Raw genomic sequence first — 10,737 nt, 5'->3', positions numbered from 1 at the left:
TCTCCTGGGTTCAAGCGATTCTCCTGCCTTAGCCTCCCAAGTAGCTGGGATTATAGGCATGCACCACAATGCTTGGCAAATTTTGTATTTTTAGTAGAGATGGGGTTTAGCCATGTTGGTCAGGCTGGTCTCGAACTCCTGACCTCGGGTGATCCACCTGCCCTTGCCTTCCCAAAGTGTTGGGGTTACAGGCGTGAGCCACTGCACCTAGCCTTTTTTTTTTTTTTTTTTTTTTTTTTTGAGACAAGGTCTCTCTCTGTTGCCCAGGCTGGAGTGCAGTGTCATGTGATCTTCGCTCACTGCAACCTCCTCCTCCCAGGTTCAAGCAATTCTTCTGTCTCAGCCTCCTGAGTAGCTGGGACTACAGGCACCCGCCACCACACCCAACTAATTTCTTGTATTTTTAGTAAAAACAGGGTTTCACCATATTGGTCAGGCTAGTCTTGAACTCCTGACCTCAGGTGATCCACCCACCTTAGCCTCCCAAAGTGCTGGGATTACAGGCTTGAGCCACGACGCCCAGCCATGGCCTATTATTATTATTATTATTATTATTATTATTATTATTATTTGGAGACAGAGTTGCTCTGTTGCCAGGCTGGAGTGCAGTGGCACTATCTTGGCTCACTGCAACCTCCACCTCCTGGGTACAAGCAATTCTTCTGCCTCAGCCCTCCGAGTAGCTGGGATTATAGGCGCACGCCATGACACCCAGTTAATTTTTGTGTTTTTATAGAGACGAGGTTTCACCATTTTGGCTAGGATGGTCTCAATCTCTTGACCTCGTGATCCACCCGCCTTGGCCTCCCAAAGTGCTGAGATTACAGGCGTGTATTTATTATTATTATTATTATTATTTTATTTATTTATTTTTTTTGAGACAGGGTCTTGCTCTGTCACCCAGCCTGGAGTGCAGTGGCACAGTCTTGGCTCACTGCAACCTCTGCCTCCTGGGATCAAGCAATTCTCATGCCTTAGCCTCCCGAGTAGCTGGGATTACAGGCACACAACACAACACCTGCCTAATTTTTCTGTTTTGTAGAGATGGGGTCTCGCCATGTTTCCCAGGCTGGTCTTGAATTCCTGGCTTCAAGTGATCCTCCAGCCTCAGCTTCCCAAATTGCTGGGATTACAGGCATGAGCCGACACACCCAGCCTGTGTTTATTCTTTTAAATGATAGTAAAGTACAATAGAGGGAGAGAATTTGTTTGTTTCTCTGTTTTTTTATTTAATGTCTCCCCAGAAACCTCCATAGGTGCTTCACTTTCTAGTTTAGTTCCTGCTAATTTTAATAGCTCAACTGTTACCCTATCAGGGGTGTCAGTGGGAGAGCCCTGGGGAGGTGGGGTTCCCTGAGGAGGAAAGTTTCTACATTCAGAAAAGACTTGGCTTCGGTTTTGTCAGGAGGGAAAAATGGGTCAGTGACTCAGAAAAGCTTGCCTAAAAGCTGACATCTAGTGTTCATTTCTGAAAATATGTCCTGAGATACTAACCCTGAGGTTTTCTATACCAAGAACTGTTATTGATTTTATTGTTACGCACCAGATTTCAAGACCATTTGACTCCCCAAAGAAACACAACTTAGAAAATAATTATGGTTTTCACTTTGTTTTAATCACAAGACATATAATACTGCCAAAACAGGACTTTGGATCAACAGACATAATAGCAATTTTTATTATTTTATTTTACTTATTATTATTTATTTTGAGACGGAGTCTCACTCTATTGCCCAGGCTGGAGTGCAGTGGCACGATCTCGGCTGACTGCAACCTCCGCCTCCCGGGTTCAAGCGATTCTCCTGCCTCAGCTTCCCAAGTAGCTGAGATTACAGGCATGCGCCACCAGGCCTGGCTAAGTTTGTATTTTTAGTAGAGATGGGGTTTCACCATGTTGGCCAGGCTGGTCTCGAACTCCTGACCTCAGGTGATTCACCTGCCTCAGCCCCCCAAAGTGCTGGGATTACAGGCGTGAGCCACCACACCCGGCCAGCAATTACTTTATTTGAGATAGAATCGCACTTTGTTGGCCAGGTCTGATTTTGCAGTGGCACAATCATGGCTCACCACAGCCTAGATCTCCTGGGCTCAAGCAATCCTCCTGCCTCAGCCTCCCGAGTAGCTGAGACCATAGGCCTGTACCATCATGGCCAGCTAACTTTTAAAATTTATTTTTGTAGAGACAGGGTCTTGCTATGCTGCCCAGGCTGGTCTCAAATTCCCAAACTCAAAGGATCTTCCTGCCTCAGCCACCTAAAGTGCTGGGATTACAAGCATGTGCCACCTTGCCTGACTCCAATCAATTTTTCATTTTTATTTTTATTTTATTTTTTGGGAAGGGTCTTGCTTTGTTGCCCAGGGTGGAGTGCACTTGTGCAATCTCAGCTCCCCGCAGCCTTGACCTCCTGGGCCTGGGCAATCCTCCCTCCTCAACCTCCCAAATAGCTGGGACTACAGGTACATGCTACCATGCTGGCTAATTTTTAATTTTCTGTAAAAACAGGAGTCTCACAGCCCAGCATGGTGGCTCATGCCTGTAATCCTAGCACTTTGGGAGGCTAGGGCAGGAGGACCACTTCAGACCAGCCTGGGCAACAGAGTGGGACCCCTGTCTCTCTCTTTTTAAAATTATTTTTTATCTTTTTTTTTTTTTTTTTTTTTAAACAGGGTCTTGTTCTGTCACCCAGACTGGAGTGCAGTGGTGTGATCTCGGCTCAGTGCAGCCTCGACTGCCAGGGCTCAAGTGATCCTCCCACCTCAGCCTCCCGCATAGCTGGGACTACAGGTGTGTGCCACCATGCCTGGCTAATTTTTAATTTTTTTGTAGGGATGGAGTTTCGCCATGTTAGCCAGTCTGGTGTGGAACTCCTGGGCTCAGGCTATCCACCCATCTCAGTCTCCTAAAGTGCTGGGACTACAGGCGTGAGCAACTGCACCTGGCCGATCCATCATTTTTAATAGTGAGATATTTGAAATTTACTCTTTTAGTTATTTTAAAAGAGAAACTATGGCTGAGCGTGGTGGCTCATGCCTATAATCCCACGCTTTGGGAGGCCAAGGCGGGTGAATCATCTGAGGTCAGGAGTTCTACATACAGCCTGGCCAACATGGTGAAACCCCTTCTCCACTAAAAATACAAAAATTCGCCGGGCATGGTGGCGGGCGCCTGTAATCCCAGCTACGCGGGGGGCCAAGGCAGGAGAATCGCTTGAAGCTGGGAGGCGCAGGTTGCAGTGAGCTGAGATCACGCCACTGCACTCCAGCCTAGGCAACAGAGCAAGACTCCATCTGAGGAAAAAAAAAAACAAAAAGAAAGAGAAACTACATCGTTATTATTATTATTATTTTTTTTTTTTTTTTTTGAGACGGAGTCTTGCTCTTTCGCCCAGGCTGGAGTGCAGTGGCACAATCTCGGCTCACTGCAAGCTCCGCGTCCCGGGTTCACGCCATTCTCCTGCCTCAGCCTCTCCGAGTAGCTGGGACTACAGGCGCCCGCCACCACGCCCGGCTAATTTTTTGTATTTTTAGTAGAGACGGGGTTTCACCGTGGTCTCGATCTCCTGACCTTGTGATCCGCCCGCCTCGGCCTCCCAAAGTGCTGGGATTACAAGCGTGAGCCACTGCGCCCGGCACATCGTTATTATTATTTTGTTGTTGTTGTTGGTTTTGGCCAAACTTTTTATTTGGTATGCTGTAGTTGTTTAACACACACTTAAATGGTCTTATTGGGGGAAGGGAAAGGAGAGGTTCTTGCAGATTCCCAAAAAAATGTCAGAAAGGCAAAATAGCCAGCATTCTCCATTTGCTTTTTTGGGTTTACTGGGTGAATAGCACTTCCCTTAACATAGGCATCTGATTTCAGGTTTTTCATACTGAGAACATTGAGATTTCAGCTAGAAGACACCCTGAAATCTTATGAGTAGCATACCTCAACCACTCTCTGATAACTAACTTGTTTGTATAGGCAGAACGATTCATCTCTCCATTTTAGATGGCTAGATAAAACTACATCATTATTGACTATAGTCACTCTATTGTGCAGTAAATCTCAAAACCTTCTGTCTATCTGAAATTTTGCACCCTTTGATTAACAATTCCCCACTCTCCTTGTCTCCACTCTCCCCAGCTTCTGGTAGCCATCATTCTACTATCTGCTGCTATGAATTTGACATGTTTGGATTCCACATATAAGTAACATCATGTAGTATTTGTCTTTCTGTACCTGGCTTATTTCACTTAGCGTAATGTTTTCCAGATTCATCCATCTTGTCACAAATGACGGTATTTACCTACATTTTTGTTTTCGGAGACAGGGTCTCACTGTGTTGCCCAGGTTGGAGTGCAGTGGTACAAACACAGCTTACTGCAACCTCAACCTCGACCAGGCTCAAGTGATCCTCTCACCTCAGCCCCCCAAGTAGCTGGGACTACAGGCGTGCACCACCACTCCCTGCTAATTTTTTTTTGTTTTTTGTTTTTTGTTTTTGTTTGTTTTTGTTTTTTTTGAGGCGGAGTCTCGCTCTGTCGCCCAGGCTGAAGTGCAGTGGCGCAATCTCGGCTGACTGCAAGCTGCGCCTCCCGAGTTCACGCCATTCTTCTGCCTCAGCCTCTCTGAGTAGCTGGGACTACAGGCGCCCGCCACCACGCCCGGCTAATTTTTTTGTATTTTTAGTAGAGACGGGGTTTCACCGTGGTCTCGATCTCCTGACCTTGTGATCCACCCGCTTCGGCCTCCCAAAGTGCTGGGATTACAAGCGTGAGCCAGGGCGCCTGGCTTTTGTTTTTGTTTTTGTTTTTGTTTTTGATACGGAGTCTCACTCTGTCACCAGGATGGACTGCAGTGGTGCCATCTTGTCTCACTCCAACCTCTGCCTCCCGGGTTCAAGCAATTCTCCTGCCTCAGCCTCCCGAGTAGCTGGGATTACAGGTGCACACCACCACGCTCAGCTAATTTTTGTATTTTTAGTGGAGACAGGGTTTCACCATGTTGGCCAGGATGGTCTCAATCTCTTGACCTTGTGATCCTCCCGCCTCAGCCTCCCAAAGTGGTGGGATTACAGGCATGAGCCACCGTGCCCGGCCTGGACTTTTTTCTGTTTTTGAGACAGGGTCTCAGTATGTTGCTCAGGCTGGAGTACAGTGGCGCAATCTCGGCTCACCGCAACCTCTGCCTCCCAGGTTCAAGCGATTCTCCTGTTTCAATCTCCCAAGAAGCTGGGATTACAGGTGCCCGCCACCATGCCCAGTTGATTTTTGTATTTTTAGTAGAGACAGTGTTTCACCATGTTGGTCAGGCTGGTCTTGAACTCCTGACCTGAGGTGATCTGCCTGCCTCAGCCTTCCAAAGTGCTGGGATTACGTGGGTGAGCCAACGCGCCTCGCCAAAAAGAACTTCTATAGGAAGGACAAATGGGTTTCTCTAAAAAAGACAAATGTATCTTTAGAAGAACAAATTGGAGACATGCAAACATTATCACAGACTTTCTTATATAGGTGTGAGTGGTCTTTTTCAGGGTCATAAAACTGCCAGAGAGGGGATTTATGGTAGGTTTATTCTTGGTCTCTCCCCTGGGAGTAGAAGCCAACCCAAACAGGTGGCTTCCTCATTTCTCAGAAGTTTCTACTATTAATCAAATAAGAGAAGTCCCAAAGAAGCTTCTTTCTGCATCTGTTCCATCTCAAATGTCTTCAGCTTAAAATAATCTTTTTTTTTTTTTTTTTTTTTTTTTTTGAGACTTAGTCTCGCTGTCGCCCAGGCTGGAGTGCAGTGGCGCAATCTCGGCTCACTGCAGGCTCCGCCCCCCGGGGTTCACGCCATTCTCCTGCCTCAGCCTCCCGAGTAGCTGGGACTACAGGCGCCCACCACCTCGCCTGGTTAATTTTTTGTATTTTTAGTAGAGACGGGATTTCACTGTGCTAGCCAGGATGGTCTCGATCTCCTGACCTTGTGATCCGCCCACCTTGGCCTCCCAAAGTGCTGGGATTACAGGCGTGATAAAATAATCTTTATACTAACTCCGGTGTTCTGAGTGGGACCCCACAATTGTATATTTAATCACCTTGTGAAACTTGACAAGTATTTAACACAACATTTTCTGATTTGGAATATTTTAGAGAATGTGATTCATTAATAAATCATTTGTCAAAAAAAATAGATCATTGCTTTGACAGTGCTGGGATTACAGGCATGGGCCACCATGCCTGGCCAGCAGTATGTATTTTAATTGACTGGCAAACAGACAATTGTTCCCTTTTTTCCTTTTTTTAAATTTCAAGCCTTGTCACTGAGTCATAAGACAATTATTCATGATGTCATAAATATAATTTTTACTTCAATAAACTATAATACACTTGTAGCATTCCAGGCTCTTTTTATTGTGTGTGTGTGTGTGTGTGTGTGTGTTCTTTTTTAAATTTTTAATTATTGGCTGGGCACAGTGTCTCATGCCTGTAATCCTAGCACTTTGGGACGCCAAAGCGGGCTAATCACTTGAGGTCAGGCGTTCAAGACCAGCCTGGGCAACATGGTGAAATCGCGTCTCTACTAAAAATACAAAAATTAGCTGGGTGTGATGACACACATCTGTAATTCCAGCTACTCAGGAGGCTGAGGCATGAGAATCACTTGAATCCAGGAGGTGGAGGTTTCAGTGAGCCGAAATTGCACCACTGCACTCCAGTCTAGGTGACAGAATGAGACTGTGTCTCAAAAAAAAAAAAAAACAAAAAAAGTTTTCAGGCCTTTCTTTTTTTTTCTTAGAGACAGGATTTCACTCTGTCTCCCAGACTGGAGTGCAGTGGCACAATCATAGTTCACTGCAGCCTTGAGCTCTTGGGCTCAGGGAATCGTGCCTCAGCCTCTTGAGTGGCTGGGACTACAAGCACTCCACGAAGCCTAGCTATTTTTACTTTATTTATTTTTTATTTTTATGTATTTATTTTTGAAATGGAATCTTGCTTTGTCACCCAGGCTGGAGTGCAGTGGTGCTATCTGGCTCACTGCAACCTCCGCCTCCTGGGTTCAAGCAATTCTCCTGTCTCAGCCTCCTGAGTAGCTGGGACTACAGGCGTGCACCACCACACCTGGCTAATTTTTGTATTTTTAGTAGAGGTGGGGTTTCACCATGTTAGCCAGGCTGGTCTCGAACTCTTGTCTTCAGGTAATCTGTCTGCCTCGGCCTCCCAAATTGCTGGGATTACAGGCGGGAGTCACCATGCCTGGCCAATTTTTAAAATTTTTTTACAGAGACAGAGTCTTGCTATGTTGCCCAGGCTGGTCTTGAACTCCTGGCCTCAAGTGAGCCTCCCACCTGGGCCTCCCAAAATCCTGGGATTATGGGCATGACCCACCTCAACCATCCTGGTTTTCAGGCCTTTGTAACTAAATAATTTATTCACTCAAGTGACAACTCTCTGCTTCCATAGAAAAATACAAAGATTTATCAAAGATTTTTCCAGATAAAATCATTTAACTTTAGGCCAGGCGTGATGGCCCACATTGTAATCCCAGCACTTTGAGAGGCCGAGGTTGGTCAATCACATGAGGTCAGGAGTTCGAGACCAGCCTGGCCAACATGGTGAGCCTCTGTCTCTTTGGTCCTTAAAAATCCAAGAGTAGGCTGAGCGCAGTGGCTCAGGCCTGTATTCCCATAACTTTGGGAGGCCAAGGCGGGTGGATCACCTGAGGTCAGGAGTTTGAGACCAGCCTGCTCAATGTGGTAAAATCCCGTCTCTACTAAAAGTACAAAAATTAGCTGGGCATGGTGGTGAGTGCCTGTAAACCCAGCTACTCAGGAGGCTGAGGCAAGAGAATCAATTAAACCTGGGAGGCAGAGGTCGCAGTATCAATTAAACCTGGGAGGCAGAGGTCGCAGTGAGCCGAGATCATGCCATCGTACTCCAGCCTCGGCGAGAAGAGTGAAACTCCATCTCCAAACAAAAAACAAAAAAAAACTAAGAGGAGCCTCTGTTACAATAAGTGTTTTAGTCAAAAAATCAGGTGAAAACAGAATTCAGTCAACTGAGAAGAAAAAAAGACAAGGTCTTAGGAGAGAAAAACAAAAACATGAAGGCCTTTCAAATACAAACATGCACACATACACACACATCTTGGATATTAACTTTTTAATTAAGCTGACTTTTAACCATTGAGCTCCTTTAAAATTTTATTTTTTATTTTTTATTTTTGAGACAGAGTCTCTGTTGCCCAGGCTGGAGTGCAATGGCGTGATCTTGGCTCACTGCAACCTCCACCTCCCGTGTTCAAGTAATTCTCCTGCCTCAGCCTCCTGCGTAGCTGGGATTACAGGCACGCGCCACCACGCCCGGCTAATTTTTGTATTTTTAGTAGTGACAGGGTTTCACCATATTAGTCAGGCTGGTCTTGAACTCCAGACGTCGTGATCCATTTGCCTCAGCCACCCAAAGTGCTGGGATTACAGGTGTGAACCACCACGCCCGGCCTTTTTTAAATCTTATTACCATATTTCAGCTAAGACAAAATGCTGTTATTTCAGAAATACAGCCATTGCTCTTTCAGTTTGGTCTGGCTGGCAAAAAGGTGGCCTTGTTATGTAAATAAAGCCCCTTTAGTAGTTAAAAATCTTTTCTTTTCTCTTATTTTTTTCCCTCTTGTTGGCTGTTTTCCTCCCACTTCAGAGGCCTTCTTCCCAGTAATTTAGGGTTCCCCTTCTGATTTGACCAAGACAGAAACAAAACAGTTAAGCACAACTAAAAATGATGACACAAATTATACTATTTCTGAGCCCTCTAAGTGTAAGCAGAAGTTAACACCAGCTGGTTGTTCATGCTAATTTTAGTCGTTTAAAAGAATTTGCAAGACAGAATTCCAAACCAGTTTCTTACCTAGTGATAGGGCCCAAGCTGGAGATAGCTCTCCACTGATGCAGAAGCAGATCAACTCGCCTTGTTTGGTGGAAGCGAATGGAAAAACTCCCACAAAAAGGGAATTTTTTTTTTTAAACAGCAAATAAACCTCAGACTCCCAGCTGAAAAATGCTGGAAGATCAGAGATTCCTGGAGAAAAGAGGTCCCGGACTTTGGCAATTTGTCTTGTCGGTTTGGGCTATAAGGTGCCCAAGCCAATACCAAGCACCAAGAGGCGATCTGCCACAGGCTGGGCCACTTTCATCTAGGATCCCTTCCTGATTACCAGATGTCAATCGAGGAAAATGAGGAGACAAGTGTCAATCATTTTAGGAGATTTATTTACCAAAGTTAAGAAAGCGCCCAGGAGACAGGTCTTTCTCCAAAGATGATTTTGAGGGTTCCAGATTTAAAGGGGAAAGGGCAGGATATTGAGAAGCACATAGTTTTTACATAAACAAAAGAGGCAGGGAAAAAATGTGGGGAATCTGCATTTTACATAAGATAATACGGACAAAATGGGGTAGGGGAACAGTTACACATTTTTGTCTGGTGGGCTGGGGTGACCGTACCTGTAAAGATAAGCTATCAATTTGCATTGTCGGCTGGGCGCAGTGGCACACACCTGTAATCCCAGCACTTTGGGAGGCTGAGGCGGGTGGATCACCTGAGGTTGGGAGTTTGAGACCAACCTGGTCAAGGTGGTGAAACCCAGTCTCTACTAAAGACACACACAAAAAAGAAAAGTTAGGTGTGGTGACAGGCACCTGTAGTCCCAGCTATTCAGGAGGCTGAGGCAGAGAATTGCTTGAACCCAGGAGGCGGAGGTTGCAGTGAGCCGAGATCGCACCACTGCCCTCCAGTCTCAAGAAAAAAAAAAAAATTGCATTGCCATGGTGAACTTTTTTTTTTTTTTTTTTTTCTTGAGACGGAGCCTTATTCTGTTGCCCATGCTGGAGTGCAGTGGCATGATCTCGGCTCACTGCAAGCTCCACCTCCCAGGTTCACGCCATTCTTCTGCCTCAGCCTCCCGGGTAGCTGGGACTACAGGAGCCCGCCACCGTGCCCGGCTAATTTTTTTTGTATTTTTAGTAGAGACGGGGTTTCACCGTGTTAGCCAGGATGGTCTCGATCGCCTGACCTTGTGATCCACCCGCCTTGGCCTCCCAAAGTGCTAGGATTACAGGCGTGAGCCACTGCGCCCAGCTGCCATGGTGAACTTCTAAGAACTCACTAGGAATTTCCTTATGGGCAAAATATGGGGGAGGCATGTAGCTTTTCATCTTGTAGCCATCTTGTTTAGGAACCAAAAGCGGAAGGCAGGTTTGCGTGACCCAGTTCACAGCTTGACTTTTCTCTTTGGCTAAATGAGTTTGGGGTCCCAAAATTTAATTTCTTTTCACAGATTAATGCCATTATAAAGAGCTTGGTGGAGGGAGATTGCGCTATCTCTTTTGCCCTTCTGTCCCCACCATGTGGAACAAAGTGTTTCTCCCCTTCGAAGGATGCAACCTTCAAGGCATCATCTTGGAATCAGAATTGCCAAACCTGCCAGTGCCTTGATATTGGACCTCTCAGCCTCCAGAACTGTGAATAAATTTCTCTTTATGAATTATCCAGTGTGTGGGATTCTGTTGTAGCAGCACGAAGAGACTAAGACACATTTAAATTTTAGGATTTACTCAATGCCTTCTGCTAGACTAAGATCCTTTCTACAAATGCAAACACATTTTTTACTGCCTAGCCTTTAATTTAGGTTTCCTTTCCTAAAAACAGAGTGAAATTAGGCCGGGCGCGGTGGCTCACGCTTGTAATCCCAGCACTTGGGGAGGCCGAGGCGGGCGGATCACG

At 45.8% G+C, this 10,737-nt stretch overlaps 1 long non-coding RNA gene across 1 annotated transcript; it reads left to right on the top strand.

Moving 5' to 3' along the window:
• The first annotated feature begins 3,365 nt into the window (after positions 1 to 3,365).
• Positions 3,366 to 10,501, top strand: LOC129490412 (uncharacterized). Its single transcript, XR_008660243.2, has 2 exons — positions 3,366 to 4,191; positions 10,292 to 10,501. It is a non-coding gene; the product is annotated as an uncharacterized lncRNA (long non-coding RNA).
• The last annotated feature ends 236 nt before the right edge of the window (positions 10,502 to 10,737 follow it).

This window comes from Symphalangus syndactylus, chromosome 9 (genome assembly GCF_028878055.3).
Source record: "Symphalangus syndactylus isolate Jambi chromosome 9, NHGRI_mSymSyn1-v2.1_pri, whole genome shotgun sequence".
Taxonomy (NCBI): domain Eukaryota; kingdom Metazoa; phylum Chordata; class Mammalia; order Primates; family Hylobatidae; genus Symphalangus; species Symphalangus syndactylus.
This window is presented reverse-complemented; position numbering and strand designations above follow the sequence as displayed.